Raw genomic sequence first — 17,170 nt, 5'->3', positions numbered from 1 at the left:
CTACTACTAATATTTTGGTGTACTTCATTGTCTGGGTGAGAGCATGTGTGTATATTAACCCGGCCTATACTATACATATACTTTTGTATCCCACTTCCTTAGTCCAAAAATATATGCATTTACAGGAATTCAATGCTATTTGAAAACACTTTTAATTTATTTTATATTTATTGCTTAAATATACCTCTACCTAGAGATATGCATTTGTCTATTGTTTGTTTCATACCATAAATAAAGCTATGATAAAAGACTTTGGATATAAACCTTAGCAAATCTGTGGCTATTTTGGTCTGTTTTTTGAATCTCATAAAAACAGTTCCAGTGCCGTGTTTTCTTTTTTTTTAAATCTATTTTTTCTTTTCTTTCATTTAAAAACTATGGAATGCTTCACAAATTTGTGTAACAACCTTGTGCAGGGGAAATGCAAATTTCTCTGTATCATTCCAGTTTTAGTGTATATGCTGCCAAAGCAAGTGCAAGTGCCTTATTTTCTTCAATTTGTTCTGTAGAATACAAATTCATTGGTCAAGAGATGTTTCATTATTTAAAAGATTAAATTGTGAAATATGTTTGTGAAATGTTGAATTCAACAAAGATGCAGATTTTTTTCTACAGGACTTCTCAGAGCCTTCAACATGCAAATGTGTGCTGAAAGTTATTAAATGAGAGATCAGGTATGCAGGACACCATTTTTCCAAAGATCACAGTGATTGTTCTATGGAATTTTGGTTTGGAAAGTATTAAACATGATTCTGTCTTTTGACTCAGAAGATTTGTATCAGTTATATTAGTTGGGCGTTAACACAGGCTATGCTGCAATAACAAAAGCACCATAAAATCTCTATGGTTTAATACAACAAAGATTTATCCCTTGCTCATATCATAGTATGTAATAGGTCGCACTACTATCAGTTTCTCTTCCCAAATAGTGTCCCAGGGATCCAGGCTGCTTCCAAATTCTAACTCCACCAGCTCTATTTTTTTTTTTTTTTTTCCTTTCAACCACCTACACGAGGTTGAATGTGAAGAGAGCACAACTGTTCTTCCTTCTTCCAACGTTTAATTGGTAATAATTAGTCATATGTCTAGACCACTTAGATTCATTGGATTGAGAAAGATTAAGGAGCACATAAATGTTTGATGACTAGTAACAGTCTCTGCCATATCTTATTTTTGAAGTAAGTAATAGATGTTGGATTTTGTTAAATGCCTATTTGGAAATTGCTTGGTTAATAACATTTTAAAACTTATTAATTTTATGATCTTGCTTACTAAATATCCTAATATCAAACTCTTCATAGTCATAAAATAAATCCTTTGCTAAGATGAGAAAGAATGACCTTAATGTTCTTTTGAATTAGATTTGATGGTATTTTAACCTAGATTTTATATCTATATTCATGAATACGATGGGTTTATAATTTTCCTATTCATTGCTTTTTGTTAGAGATTGTTATCAGGGTTTTATTATGGAAAGTGTTACATATATGTATTTTTTAAGTAAGCTTTTAATTTTGAAATACTTGTACATTTACATGCAATGAATCCATGCACTCGTTTTTCAGTTTCTCTGTTAATATCTTGCAAAACTATACTACAATATAAAAACCAGTATATTGGCATTGATGCAGCCAAAATAAAGAACATCTCAAGTACCACAAAAATCCCTTGTGTTGCACTTTTAAGGCCATACCCACTTCCCATCTGTCCCCACTCCCTTCTTGTCCCCACTTTCTTCTTAATTTCTAATAACAACTAATCTGTTCTCCATTTCTATAACTTTATCATTTTAAGAATATCTTATAACTAGTATCATAGAGTATTTAAACTTTTGATATTGACTTTTTCTTTTTAAAATTATTTAAAAATATCCATTTTATTTCTTTTTGTTGTTGTTGTTACATGCGTATATTAGTTGATTCTCACACTGCTATAACGAACTACCCAAGACTAGCTAATTTATAAAAGAAAGAGGCTTAATTGACTCATAGTTCCACATGGCTGGGGAGGCCTCAGGAAACTTACAATCATGGTGGAAGGTGAAAGGAAAGCAAGAACCTTCCTCACATGGCTGCAAGAGAGAGAAAATGAGGAGTGAAAGGGAAGAGCCCTTTATAAAGCCGCCAGATCTCATAAAAACTAACTCACCATCACAAGAACAGCATGGGGGAAAACCACCCTCATTATCCAGTCACCTCCCACCATGTCCCTCCCTAAACACATGGGGATTATGGGGTTTACAATTGAAGATGAGATTTGGTGGGGACACAGCCAAATCATATCAATGGCTATATTGCATACTGGTGGGGCTTGTACTTCTAGTACACTCACCACCCCAATACTGAACATTGTGCCCAATAGAAAATTTTTCAGCCTTCATCTGCTTTTCACCCTCTTCCATTTGGAGGCCCCAGGGTCTATTATTTTCATTTTTATGTTTATGCATATCCATTTTTTAGCTCTCACTTATAAGTGAGAATATGTGATATTTGATTTTATGATTCTGAGTTAGTTCACTTAATATTGTGGCCTCCAGCTCCATCCATGTTGCTGCAGAGGACATGATTTCATTCTTTTTAATGTCTGCATAGTATTTCATGGTGTAAATGTACTACATTTTCTATGTCCAGGATTGGCTTTTTTATACTCCAGGTAATTCTCTGGAGATTCCTGTAGGTTGTTGTGTTTATCAATAATTTGTTCCTTTTTATTGCTTAATAGCAGTCTGTGATAGGTGTGCATCAGTCTGTTTACCTATTATGCACCTAGTGAAAGGACATCTGAATTATTTTCAAATTTTGGCTATTACAAACAAATAAGCTACTGTGAACACTGTATAAAGATTTTGGATGAACATAAGTTTTCATTTTTCTGTTATAAATGCATGCGACTGAAATTGCTGGGTTGTATAACAGTTGCATGTTTATTTTTGAAAGAAACTGCCAAATCGTTTTGTAGAGTGACTACACCATTTCATAACTCCACCAGCAGCGTATGAGTGATCAAATATCTCATTATCTTTGCCAGTATCTACTGCTGTCACTTTGTTTCAATGTCAGCCACTCTGATAGGCATGTAATAATGTCTCATTGTTGTTTTAATTTGCGTGTCCCCTATGGCTAATTATATTGAGCATAATTTCATATGCTTATTTGCTATTTACTTGCTTTGGTGAACTATTTGTTCACTCATTTGTGCCTGTTTTCTTTATTGTTTGATTTAGCTTTTTTTTTTTAACTACTGAGTTTTGATAGTTGTTTATATATTATAGATACTAGTTCCTTGTCAGACACATGGTTTACAAATATCTTGTTTCCGTCTGTAGCTTGTCTTTTCACCCTCTTAATAGAATTTTTTCTCAGTGCAAAAGTTTTTAACTTTGTCTAATTTATTAATATTTCCCTTTATAGATATGCTTTTTGTCAAGTCTAAAAACACTTTGCCAAGACCTGGAACACAAACATTTTCTCCTATAATTTTTTCCCCAAAATGTTATACTTGTACAATTTACCGTTAAGTGTGTGATCCATTTTGAATTAATTTGTATAAGGTGTAAGGTTGCACAAATTTGTGTAAGTGTAAGGTGTAAGGTTTATGACAAAATTATTATTATTATTGCTTATGGATGTCTAGTTGTTCTAGCACCTTTTGTTGAAAAGACTATTCTTCCTCCATTGGTTGTTACTTCTCTGTCAAAATTCAGCTGGACATATTTGTGTTGATCTCTTTATGGTTTCTCTGTTCTGTTAATCGATGTGTTGATTGCTCCATTATTATTACATAGTCTTGACTACTATAGCTAGATAAAAAAGTATTAAAATCAGGTACACTCATTATTGTTGTATTATTATCCTTTTGCAATAATTTTTTAACTATTCCACTTCTTTTGCCTTTTCATATTGTTTTTTGAATAATCTTATCAATATCTACAGAAAATGACTGGCCAGGATTTTAATAGGAATTGCCTTAAAATTGTATATAAATTTGTGGAAAACCAATATTTTTACTATGTATGTTTATCCTTAAACACAGTATATCTCTCCATTTATTTAGGTCATTCATTTCTTCCATCAGAATTATTTTAAATATTTCATTGACATGCATTTAGAACCATATCAGTGTTACATTTTGCTTCAATTGTCAAACATGATTTGAAAAAATTTAAAAAAGGGAAAGTGCATTGCATTTATCCATATATTTTGTTTGCAAAGTTCTTCCTTCTAGCTGTGTCAGGGATCCTACTTTTATCATTTATTTTTGGTTAAGAGAATTTTTTTTTAGCCATTCTTTTTTTTTTTTTTTTGAGACAGAGTCCTGTTCTGTCACCCACGCTGGAGTGCAGAGGTACAATCTTGGCTCACTGCAACCTCTGACTCTCTGGTTCAAGTGATTCCCCTGCCTCAGCCTCCTGAGTAGATGGGATTACAGGCATCCATCAACACACCCAGCTAATTTTTTGTATTTTTAGAGAGATGGGGTTTCACCATGTTGGCCAGGATGGTCTTGATCTCCTGACCTCATGATCTGCCTGCCTCAGCCTCCCAAAGTGCTGGGATTACAGGCATGAGCTACCGCACCTGGCCTCTTTATCCATTCTTTTAGGGTAGGTCTGCTGAAGACAAATTCTCTTAGTTTTACTTCATCTGAGAATATTTTGAGTTCCCCTTTATTGCTGAAGGATATTTTCTCTGCGTATATTATTCTTGATTGATACTTGTTTTCTTTCTTTCTTTTGAAAAAATGTGCCACTTCCTTCTGGTCTTCATAGTTTTTGATGAGAAATCTACTGTCCCTGATTTATTATATTTTAATATATATAAGCTTTTGTTTCTATCTCACTACTTTTAGGACTTCTTTGTCTTTGCTTATAGAATTTTGACTATGATGTTTTATAGTATGATTTCATAGTGTTTTTCCTGTTTGCTTCTTAAATCTATAGGCTATGCCTCTTGTAAAATTTGAGAAATTTTCAGCTATTATTTCTTTGAGGTTGTCAGTTTCTTAGGTCCAACTCTGGAATATATGACACATAAAGAAGGATCTAGAAATGGAAATTCCATTTGACCCAGCAATCCCATTACTGGGTATATATCCAAAGGATTATAAATCATTCTATTATAAACACACATGCACATGTATATTCATTGCGGCACTATTTACAATAGCAAAGACCTGGAACCAATCCAAATGCCCACTGATGATAGACTGGAAAAGGAAAATGTGGCACATATACACCATGGAATAATATGCAGCCATAAAAAACGATGAGTTTGTGTTCTTTGTAGGGACATGGATGAATCTGGAAACCATTATTCTCAGCAAACTGACACAAGAACAGAAAATCAAACACCACATGTTCTCACTCACAGGTGGGTGTTGAACAATGAGAACACATGGACACAGGGAGGGGAGCATCACACACTGAGGTCTGTGGGGGGTGACTAGGGGAGGGACAGCAGGGGGTAGGGAGGCTGGGGAGGGATAACATGGGGAGAAATGCCAGATATAGGTGACGGGGGAATGGAGGCAGCAAACCACATTGCCATGTATATACCTGTGCAACAATCCTGCATGCTCTGCACACGTACCCCAGAACCCAAAGTATAATATGTGTGTGTGTGTGTGTGTGTGTGTGTGTGTGTGTGTGTGTGTATGTATATATATATATATATAAAACCTAGGGAACTTGTTTCTTGAGTTCTGACCATCCATCCTATTCAGTCTGCCCCTTCTCTCCACTTTTGAGTTCACTAATATTTCTTTTATATACAATGTCCAGAACTTTTAGTTGTACTTAGAGGAATAAGAAAATGTATTTTTATTCCATATTGTCAGAATCTATATATGTTTTCTAATTGTATCTCTTGAATATTTATTGCATGTACGATTACCTGTTTCTTAATGCTTTGCAAGAGTTTTCTGATGAAAGTACTTGGCTAATTAACAAAAAATAAACCCCAAATAATTTATTTCTCAAATGTTAAAGATAATTTATGATGAAGATTATATCTGAATTGGGCTTGAAAAACTAAAATTCGCAGGATAAAAACAGGTTAAATCATTTCAGGTGTAAAGAACAGTAGGAGTCATCATACTAGAGAGCATCTTATAAAATTTATGGTAAGACAAGAGTAGACTGAAAATAAGATTTTAAATTTCCAAATCTTAAATGCTTATACACTGTTGGTAGATATAGAAATTAGTTCAGCCACTGTAGAAAACAAGTTGGATAGTTTTTAGATAACTTAAAACAGAACTACCATTCAATCTAGCAATCTCATTATTAAGTATATACCCAAAGGAAAATAAATCGTTCTATCAAAAAGACACATGTACTTGTATGTTCATCACAGCGCTGTTCACAATAGCAAAGATATGGAATCAATCTAGATGCCCATAAGTGGAGGACTGGATAAAGGAAAAGTGATACATATATATATTGTGGAATACTATACAGTCATAAAAAATGGACACAAAAACTTATGTCCTTTGCAATAGCATGGATGCAGCTGGAGGCCATTATCTTAAGCAAATTAACCCAGCAGTAGAAAGCCAAATACTGCATATTCTCACTCATAAGCAGGAGCCAAACACTGGGTACACACTGATATAAAGATAGAAACAATAAATACTGGGGACTACCAGAATGGGGAGAGAGGGAGAGGAACAAGGGCTGAAAAACTACCTAGTAGGTACTATGCTTACAACCTGGTGACAGGACTAGTCATACCCCAAACCTCAGTGTTATAGAATGTACCCATGTAAGAAATCTGCACAAGTACTCCTGAATCTAAAATAAAAGCTTAAATCATTTAAAAAACTCCTAAATAATGTTATAAAAATAAATCCAATCTTTATAATGAGAGAAGAATATTTTTTTTTTTGGTAGTATAGTAGATGAGTAATTTTCAGATGTTTTGTAGTGAGATAATTTCTAACATAGCCATATCTGAAATTGACAAAGAAAGAAGCAAAGATAATTTTTTCCTATTTTCCCCCTGTTTCATCAGAAAGGAAAATATTTACCAGAAGCATTCCCTGTCAGCAGATTTTTGTTTGTATTCTATAGGTCCAAATTGGGTCAAATGGCCATATTCTTAAACCTATCACTGACAAAAACAATGCACTGAATATTTTGTTAACTGTCTTCCTCCTCCCCTAGTTTTCTTTTTTTCTAATTCATTTTTACTTAAAAATTTTATTTTACTTAAATTGCATCAAGATAGGGTCTCACTATGTTAATCAGACTTGTCCGTTACTTCTGGCCTTAAACAATCCTCCTATCTCAGTCTCCTAAAGTGCTGGGATTACAGGTGTGAACCACTATGCTTAGCCCCCAATTTTCACTGTATATTCTTCTGTAGAAAAATATGTAATTCTGCAATTAGAAAAATATATATATTTTTATAGACTGGTAAATATAAAAGAGCATGTGAACAAATAAAAATTGGCCTTAATTCTGTAACTAATAGTTATTACTGATAATTTTTAACTAATTTCAAATTGGATTTTATTTATTTGCCTTTAATATCGTGATATGTTTTCAATACATTTGTAGGCAAGTACATACTTCAATGATCTCAGTCCTCACCATTGGTCATTTTACAGAACACTGTTTTCATGTTTGAGCTCTTAATTCAACTAATATTTTGAGTGGCTGGGATATGCACACATATACACACATACTCTTAAAGAATGGCATATGGGTAATATATTTTCCAAGCTCTTGAATATTTAAGAATATTTTTATGTTTCATTCATTATTGTGATCATTCCTATAACAACCACTTATTGAATATCCTCTATGTGCTGGGTACAATGTTAAATATTAGACTTACAAGAGTGAATAGGACAGAGGTGGCCCATGCCCTCTTGGAGCTTATAATTTACCAGGTATTGGATATTGAAAACATAATGGATATGAAGACAAAAAGGAGAGACAAGAGTGATTATATGGCTATGTAATTCAGAAGGAACAACCTAACAACCTAGTTTGAGAATCAGATAACGTTTTTACTTTAAAAAATTGCATTAGACTGAGACCTGAAATTTTAGCAGAAATACAGAGTAGGAGGAAGAATATTCTAAGTAACAGAAACTCCATGAATGACGCATTGAGGTAGGAGCAGATGGTAAATTTGAGAGGCTGAAAGAGGACCAGCATACTTAAAACACTGAAAGTGAAGAGGAGTGGAACATATAAATCCTATAAAGAGTGGGTAAAAACTCAATTGTGGATGGTGGATGGCCATGTGAATCACGGTTGGGATTTGGCACATTGTTATAAGGGCAATGAAAAGCCTTGAGAAGTCTTAATATGGAGATATGATTTATTATGCATTTAAAATAGATTAACAAATAGGTTAGATATTAAATTTACTTTTAACATTCTGTATGCATGTTTCTTTGTCTTCTGCAATTTAACTTACAAAGTTAGAAGTCTGAGGCTAACTTTAATTTTGTTCCTTTGAGTGTAGAATACATTTTTTCTGAATGTTTATAAGAAATTTATTTATTCTTGAAAAACACTGTCCAAGGATTCTTCTAGATATAGATTTTTTAACTTAATTTTTTTCTGGAACATATTGAATTATTTATATACATGTATTTAGGACATTTTTAAAAGCCTTGAATGTTTTCTTTAGTTATGTCTTTACTTATTGCTGCAATTCTTTTTATTCTGCTTGTTCCCCTTGAAATCCTCTGTAAATTTTGAGGCTATATTTCTACTTTCTCTCCTATGCCTACTTTCATTTTCATTTGACCCACACATACACACACAAAATCTCTGACAAACACATAGATACTCATGGACATGCACATACATTTATATACATATTGATATACAAACACACATATAGACACTTAGTGATTTTCATGAAAATTTAGGAGAGGTTCTGTCATGTGTGTTAGCCATTTTAGTCTGAAATTGCCATTCTGATTTTGAAAACTTCCACCTGAAATCTACAGTGAAGATACAATCCGTGAAGAAAAGGGGGAATATGGTACACAAAGAGGTTTGGAATTTGTTTAGTGCTGTTGGGAATATTCCAAAAGCTATCCTGAGTGAGTAAAGAAATAGAGTGTGAGTTTGCTATCTGCTGAATTAAGTTCTCATCCTATTCCAAAGACAGAATTGCCTTCATGAAATTATAGACCATTAATTAGTCTCCTTTTAGGAATTCATCAAACCATTCTAGTTCTGTAGCATTCTACTATGTTAAAAACCAAAATCAGACAAAACAAAATACAAACATAAATTCTAGAAGAACAATTTTTATAAATCTTTTTGGGAACTCATTCTGGCAGACAGAAAGCTCTTCTAAAGTCTCACCCAACCTGAACAGACTTTTTAAGAAGCCTATTTCCCTTTTCTCTCTCCAGGAAACAGAGAGAATAGTCTTTTTGAAAAATGTCCAAATTTCCTGCTGGAGATAAGCTTCCTCAATTTCTTTTCAGTCTTGTGCACCAGGTGTATATATGTATTAAAAATTTTCTGACTTAGCAGGACTTCTAAGTCCAGTCTCCTTCCATAGGCTTCTTTTTTTAGTGACATATCAAGTAAATGCCCTTTAATCTGAAGGAATTATTAATATCTGTAAGATGTTGCTTTTAAGTCTTGTATATATATATATTTTTTTGCATTCTATACTTAGTTTGAGAGAAGTATAGTGTCCATGTGAAGAACATGAACTGTAGAGTTAGAAGCGTGGGCTGGGATCTTGACCATTTCTTACTAGCTGGGTGAGCTTGGACAAGTGGCAAGGTTTCTGTGCTTCAGGTTTTCCATCTGAAAAAAAAGGACCCCTTCATTTAAAGAGCTAATGTATTCAATAACATGAAAGAGTACCTGAAACATATTGCTTTATATATGTACTTGTTATTGATATTTTTAAGGTAATCAGCAATACAAGTCTGTCCTTTTAAGTTGATTTGACAAAGTTTCCTAAAGAAAAGAATTTAGTTCTTGATAAACATCAAGACTCAGTAATAAAATTTAAAACTTCCCAAGTTATAAGGATTATTGTTAAAAGAGACCAACTGCTTCATAACTTTAAAAATGTTGGTTAGCTTTTTTGAACTTATTTTATGTCTAAATATTCTTTATAAATCCTATATTCAGTAGAAATATGTCTCAAGTGGTCATCATCAAGAAAGATGACAACTTCTTGTAGAAATTTAACCTTTGGTACCCTTAGAAATAACCTTCTTCAATTAACTACATTCCCAGGGATATTTAGGTCTCTGTTTGTTTGGATCATTTTGTTTTTCTAGTAAATAGCTTCTTAAGCTGTTATTATCCCCTCCAGTATCCATTGATTCAGAGAAAATACCAACAAGTGGAATTTATTGCTCTGATTTTGAACTGAATCTTGTGGCTGTTTTTATTGTAATTCAAGGCACTGTTTAATCCCTTTGCTTAGAAGCCATTGAAGTGAAAATGTTCATGTTGCAGATTTACTTTGTGACAATGATGTATGGGAAGATTATTCTGCAAGAACCAGAAAATATGATACTCGTTGGAAGAAATTCAATGTTGCAACCAGTTGAAATAAAGAACACCCAATCCCACTTGCTAACAAAGTGGGGATTCCTTTCCAAATCTTTGTACGATGCAAAGGATACTTTCTGGTGTGCGGAGAAGTTATCTCCGGGACTGTCACACTTGGAATTCCAGCAGATTACCCTATCATCAAGTCATCAGTATGCTGCTATTTGAATAAACACAGCTGTTGTTTTCCAAGAAATATGGCTAGGAGCAGCAAGGAAAAAAAGGGCAATTAGTGTTATTGAAATGAAGGGGTACTCAGGATGGCATATATATATTTATGAGCATTTTCGTTTCCGAATAGCCTATTTACCATGCTGTGACTTAACAGTGGGGGAGTAATGATCCCCTCTCCAAATCCTTGGTACGTTACTGCATTTTGCTATTTGCCTAATATTAATTACAAATAATTTTCATAATTAAAATAAATATATATTTTTAAATTTCATATGACCTTGTGCTTTTATCCACAAATCCTTGAAGTTTTGATGGCAACATGTTCCAAAGACCTCCATATAAGGACAGATGAATAGGATAACCTATTTTAAAATTTACACTAATGATTGGCTTTCTTGCCTTTTCAATACATGGAGCAAAGATGTTATTGTCGTAGGGCTGGGAATAAGGCTTGTTTTTAGAGGGTCAAAGAGAACCTTCAGCATGGTGTAATGCAGAGTGATGGATCAGAAAGATGAGACCACTAACTGCAGTGTGACCACAGGCAAGGGATTCCCTACCCTGGATCTCAGCTTCTTATATCTGTAAACTGTTGAGATTGGATGATATAACCTTTAAGGTCTCTTCAAATTCCATGATGCTCTTAACTGAGGCCTTTATTACTCAGGTCTGACACTCAGTGCTGAGCAACACATTTGTTATAGAGACCTGCTGGAACTGGTGGTTGTCGTCTTTATAAATAAACAAACATTCTGGCTGTTTTTGTGTTTTTAGTATAGATGAAGACAAATAATGGGATGAGTTGTTGAGATCTCAGTGTTTTTTTCACATAAATAGTTTATTTTGAATTTGTATCATCTTAAACCTTCGGTCTGTAGTTACGAACTCTGGTTCAGGGTTATTGGTTTGGCAAGTGTAACAAGGATTGAGAGGAAGATTAGAGAAGTATGTTAAGGTTCTGTTATTTCTGGGGTAAAACTAAGATGGCAGAAAAAAGAAACTGAAGTTAGAGGTAATGCCTTTTGTTTAGAAGGTCAATGCTTTGGTGCATTTTAAAACCTACTAATTTAAAAAGTACGGAGAGTACACCGTCACCCACTAGCTTGGTGGCTGTGGCTGCTTTATCATCTTGTCCTACAGCCATGATGACCAAGCTATATATGTTCCTTTTATTTCCTCTCAAGAGGAAGTTGATCTCTGATTTGCAAGTTAGTCCTCGAAATTTAGTTCAGTGAGTCCCAAGGATTTTAAAGACATCTCCTAGACAAAATGACACACGTCAAGGATGTGAGTATGTTATTTTCCAGTGTTTCTAAGTAGCTGTGAAAGAAAACCTCATTTAAACTCTATTCAGAAATCAACAAAAGCCCTAAAACAAGAATAATGAAGCAGCATGAGTAATGTTCAGGGTCTATACCGAGACAAGGATGACGAGGGCACTGGTTCTTCAGTCAGAACGGCAGCTGTCTAGGCAATGTCTGAGGTCTGACTGTGTGACCTTGGGCCCAGCCACGAAATACTGTCACCCGAACCCAACCGCTCCTCATTAAGTTACAACACACAGCGTTTTAGTGCTTTATGGTTTCAGAGCTCTTTTGCATGTATTATCTCATCTCTGATCCATTTTTAGGATAGTGTTAGCCTTACCTCATGCCCCAGTGTTTCATCATGTCTTTGGAGACATAGCAGCTTAGCTGATAGGTCTGATTTTTCTCCTCATGCTTTGGGCAACCTCTGGAAGGGATAAAGGTGCTGTTTTGGCTGGTAGTTTAACCAAGTAACAAAGTTGGACTGAAACGGAAAGTTCCTAGTGGGGTCAAAGAATATGTTATAGGGGATGAAATTAAGCAGGGTTTATGCAGTGGTGGCTTCTCTCACTAGGACTCCGTGTCAGACAAACCAGCTTCATTCATTTTCTCACCTGACCCTCATGGTAACTCCCTGGAAGTCGGAGTGTTTATTATTATCCCTAGCGTACAGGTGAAGAAACAAACACTTGACCATTTACAAAGCTTATAGAAGTCACGGGGCAAATGGCAGAGCTTAGTTCTTTTGCCTGTTAGGCCAATGCTCTTTCTACCATACCCCAGTGCCTAGGCATAAGACAACTTCTCAAGTTTGGACATTTTTATTGTATACATCACTTTCCCCTCCAAAATTAACACTGAGAGGTAGCAAATTTCAGAGGAGAGCTGGGACTAAAGATGCAGTGTTCACTCTGTCACTGGGTCTTTTTTTTCCACAAGGGAAGAGAATTCTTACTTCTTTTGTACATTGAGGTCCCTGCTACTTTTTGATTCCTATAGACAGAAGAGTATTAGACACTTATAGAACTGTTTTTGCTATTGATTCTCATTGTGTTGTTATGGTTAATGTCTTGATGTTCAGTATTATGAAATTCACTGTCTTGAAACTTGTCTACTCAAAAGCCGTCACGTACTGGTTCTTTGGTTGTGGGCTCCATAGATTTTAAAAGGTCATTGAATGATGAAAGCAAGAAAGTTGCAGAATGAAGAGGTCTGTTAGGCAATGTTCTACCTTCAACGTGCCTGTGGAGACGCTGGGTGAGTAATGTAAGAGAACAGGTGAGTGGCACATGCAACATGGGGGAAGCCACCTCTCGGAGCGTCATTGTTACTTTGGTCTGTTTTCATATTTGTTTCTTTCTCATTCTTGAAAAGGTAGGTCCAGTGTGCCAGGTGGGGCCTGGCAATGAGAGTCTAGAATTCAGGAGCATGGGAAAGCTGTGGTTGTACCCAGTTAGTAGTTTCACGGTCGGGTCTTGACCACTGTCTGAAGTTAGTGGAATTGGGTCTGGACAGAATACCAAAATCCTAGCCAAGAGGCCCAGGTTTTACTCCAAAAATGTGTGCATTTGCCTAAAGCTGGAAGACTTTTTCCATTCCTCACTGGCAGGCCAACTGACCTTCTTGATATACTTTAATCCTGTCTCAAGAATGAGCATTAGTGACTCTGACTAAAAGCTCTAGGTAAGCAATAGATAAACTTTTGGCAGTAATGTTGTTATTGGTATTTGAGTCAGCTGTTAGTGGGATTTATTATCCTCACCCCCAAATCCTTCATTTAGCTTTTATATGTTTTTCAGTTTTACTTCCCTGGATTCTTTCCTTCTCTTCAATTGTTGTAAATCAATAACATTTGAATTAGGCTGTCAAAATACAGTATTTTTTTTTTAATGCATAAAGCTATTTGTTAAGGAATGGTTCTTTCTCTAATGCAAATAATTACTTTCCAATTGTTCTATAAGATTATACTTTATTGCATATATTTTGAAAGCAGGTAGCACCAGCAAAGTAATCATTTTATGTATCATTTTTAAATTAGGTAGCAAGTATATAGGACAATTCCAATTAAATTTAAAAAATTCATTAATGGAAATAGAGTAAGGAAAATGGGGAACGGATATTACACAAAGCAAATCAATTTTGAAGCAGAGCATTTTATGTGGCATCCCTTAGATTTTAGTCGCTTTTTGGAAAGATGCTTCCACACCTTGATTTGCTTTTCATCCCAAAGTTTAAATCCAAGGTTGTTCTTGGAACGATGCCTCTTCAAAGTGTTCTTATTAGGAGCTGAGAGCACTCAAAGAGATAAGTGAACATTTAAAGCATACAGCATATAATGCAGCCACACTAATATGAAACAATTGTTCTGCTTTGGACTCCAGAGATTGAATTATACAATTCATATCTAAGAGTAAGATGAGTGCCGTATTAAGCATGTTGCCCTGTCTCTGAAAGCAGGCAGAAAACTTACAAATGCATCTCAATAATCTTCCCAAAAAAGCATTATTACTGGTCTGCAGCTATGGAGCACTCTGTTCTCTCTAGAATGTACCTGATTATCAATTCTTAAGCGGTTAAAAGGAGGCCTTGAATCTGAACCTATCCCACAATGCCCTTTATGTAGTATGACCCTCAGAGGCCCCTGCTGCTTACACTTTGGCAAAGACTCATTTAACTTGATAGGCTTGTGTATTCTACCCTTTTCAACAGAGTGCCTAGGGCAGGGTAGACGTAGAAGAAGATTCTGGGTCATGGATCCAATTACAAAGACTTTTGGAGGAGTGCTGAGGGGAGGTTATATTTGGTGGTAGGAATAATTCTTTAAAATATGGTATGGTCCAATATTTGTCCTGTGAACAATCATATCTATAGGAGACACTTCTACTTCATTTAGAATCAAAGGGATGGAATATTCATAAAAATTTTACAATGAAAATTTAATCCCAGCCAGGGCTTAAAGAGTTAATTTCATCCCAGGTCCCTTTGCTCTGCCATTACTGCCTTCTCTTACTTCATCAGCCCATGGAAAATTAGGTAATTCCTTTGTGCAAATAAAAGACATTGAGAGGCAATTATTGGCTCATTCTACATACCAGTTTAATGGCCAGAGATTCTTTGGTTTTAATTTCTAGCAAGTTTTATATGAGGCAACAAAATCAACTCTTAACTCATTCAGTGGTGATAGTTGAGAACTATCTTGGTTGTGTGTATTATTTGTAGAGATCATAATTTTATGACTTAGTCTATGAGCAGGGCTTAGCAAAGTTGGCAGAGTTTCTAAGTGAGTAGTCAATAGTCCCAAGAATTGACAGACACATGGGAAAGGGAAAAGAAGTTGTGGAAGACAATCATAGAAAGGAAGAAAAGACAGGAAAAAAAAAAAAAAAACCAGAGAAAGGAGAAAAGAGTAAGTGGTGGGAGTGGTGAATGCCCCTAAATCATCTCGTACTGCTGTCCTGGAGCAGTTTAGAAAGGCTCTCAAAAGCTGATTATAGTTTGCTTTTGAACTCTGTTCTGTGATTTTGTTTTGGTAGCTTCCAATTGGCATAGTGGGAGCATTTACATCATAGATATTGGTGAATACTACAAATCAGGGCTTTTTATTTTTCCACTTCAGGGAGGTGGTTGTTCAATATTTACCAGCACACTATGACCTTAGATATTTCTTTGTGATACAAGAGACCTAAATTATCTAATGTGTCACAGCAGGAGAGAGTTTGAGAGACACTGGATTAGTTGGGCAGGGGCCAGTTCCAGGACTAGAAATGACAAACTGGAGTTCCTATTCCTATAGTTGCCTGAAATGAGAAGCAGGTCAATGTCATAGAGAGAAGAGGTCAAACCAGTTGAGAAAGATGTATTCTAGGCATTTTGCAGAAAGCAGGAGCAGTCTTATGTAACAGTCACAACAGATGAGTAAATGGTGGTTGAGAGAGGTTAAATTTGTATATCACACAAGTTAGAACCAATTAGAATTTATCTTACCCAAAGCCCTAATTTCTAACCCCCAAACTATAGGGTTCCTCTGTAGACCTCTGCATTCAATTAGGCAGGTGGTGCTTCCCACAACTTTTGGGCTTAGCATCATTATAATCTAGATTGAGTTTTCTAATGACACCCCATACACAGCTCTGCACAGCAGCCCTGTCTGTGGGTCACCTCCCTGGAAGAAAATCCTCAGCTAAAACATCGCTGCTCCACTCCAGAGCAAAAATCAGTTTTCCCTCCTTTTCTAAGTTTCTCTCTCTCTCTGTTGCCCAGGCGCAAGCCCCGACTCCCGGGTTCAAGCGATTCTCCTGCCTCAGCCTCCACAGCAGCTGGGACTACAGGGGCCTGACGCGACGCCCGGCTAATTTTCCTATATTTACTAGAGAGAGACGGGGTTTCACCACGTGGGCCACAACGGTCTTCACCTCTTGACCTCGTGATCCTTCCGCCTTGGCCCCCTGAGGCTTTTGCGGTGGGATTTCCATGGGACGGGCATGCATGCGTGCGAACTGACGGGGCTTTCCAGATCCATGTCCTGGCAGATGTCTCCGGCTAGGCGTCCTCCATATCGGCTGCCTGACTTTTATTATTATTCTTATTATGATTTTTTTCTCTCTCTCTCTTTTAAGCTGGGCTCGCCTTCCCACTCATGTTGCTCAGTTGCTCAGGCTGGCTGACCTCGACCTTATGGACTATTTCTTTTTGTTTGTTTGTTTGTTTGTTTATTTTTTAAAGACGGGGTTTCACCATGGTGGTCAGGCTGGTCTTGAACTCCCGACCTCAGGTGACCCGCCCACCTTGGCCTCCAAACTGCTGGGATGACAGGCGTGAGCCACCACGCCCGGCCTTGGCCTATTTCAACTTTAGTATTGCCGTTGTTGTTCCCATTATTTTTGCGAGGTATGTGATGGAAGCTACTGCTACTTAGCTGTGTTCGGAAACTCCGTTCTTAGAACAAATTTTCATAATCCGTGAGAATTTCCCCTTCAAACGAGCATCTCTTGAAAGATGGAAACGATTTAAAAAATAAAGAGAAAGACAAAAACAAAAAAACAAAAAAAAAAAAACAACTGTTTATTTCCACTGCCTTCTCATTCATTTATTTATTCATTGAGGAGATAAACGTTTGTCAAAAGCCTGTGTGCATTGT

At 35.9% G+C, this 17,170-nt stretch overlaps 1 non-coding gene across 1 annotated transcript; it reads right to left on the bottom strand.

Annotated features, from left to right (window-relative positions):
• Positions 1-371: 371 nt before the first annotated feature.
• Positions 372-473, bottom strand: LOC116557176. The gene has a single exon (XR_004271389.1). It is a non-coding gene; the product is annotated as a U6 spliceosomal RNA (small nuclear RNA).
• Positions 474-17,170: the final 16,697 nt, after the last annotated feature.

Source organism: Sapajus apella, unplaced genomic scaffold (genome assembly GCF_009761245.1).
Source record: "Sapajus apella isolate SASKATOON/1434 unplaced genomic scaffold, GSC_monkey_1.0 scaffold18, whole genome shotgun sequence".
Classification (NCBI taxonomy): Eukaryota; Metazoa; Chordata; class Mammalia; order Primates; family Cebidae; genus Sapajus; species Sapajus apella.
This window is presented reverse-complemented; position numbering and strand designations above follow the sequence as displayed.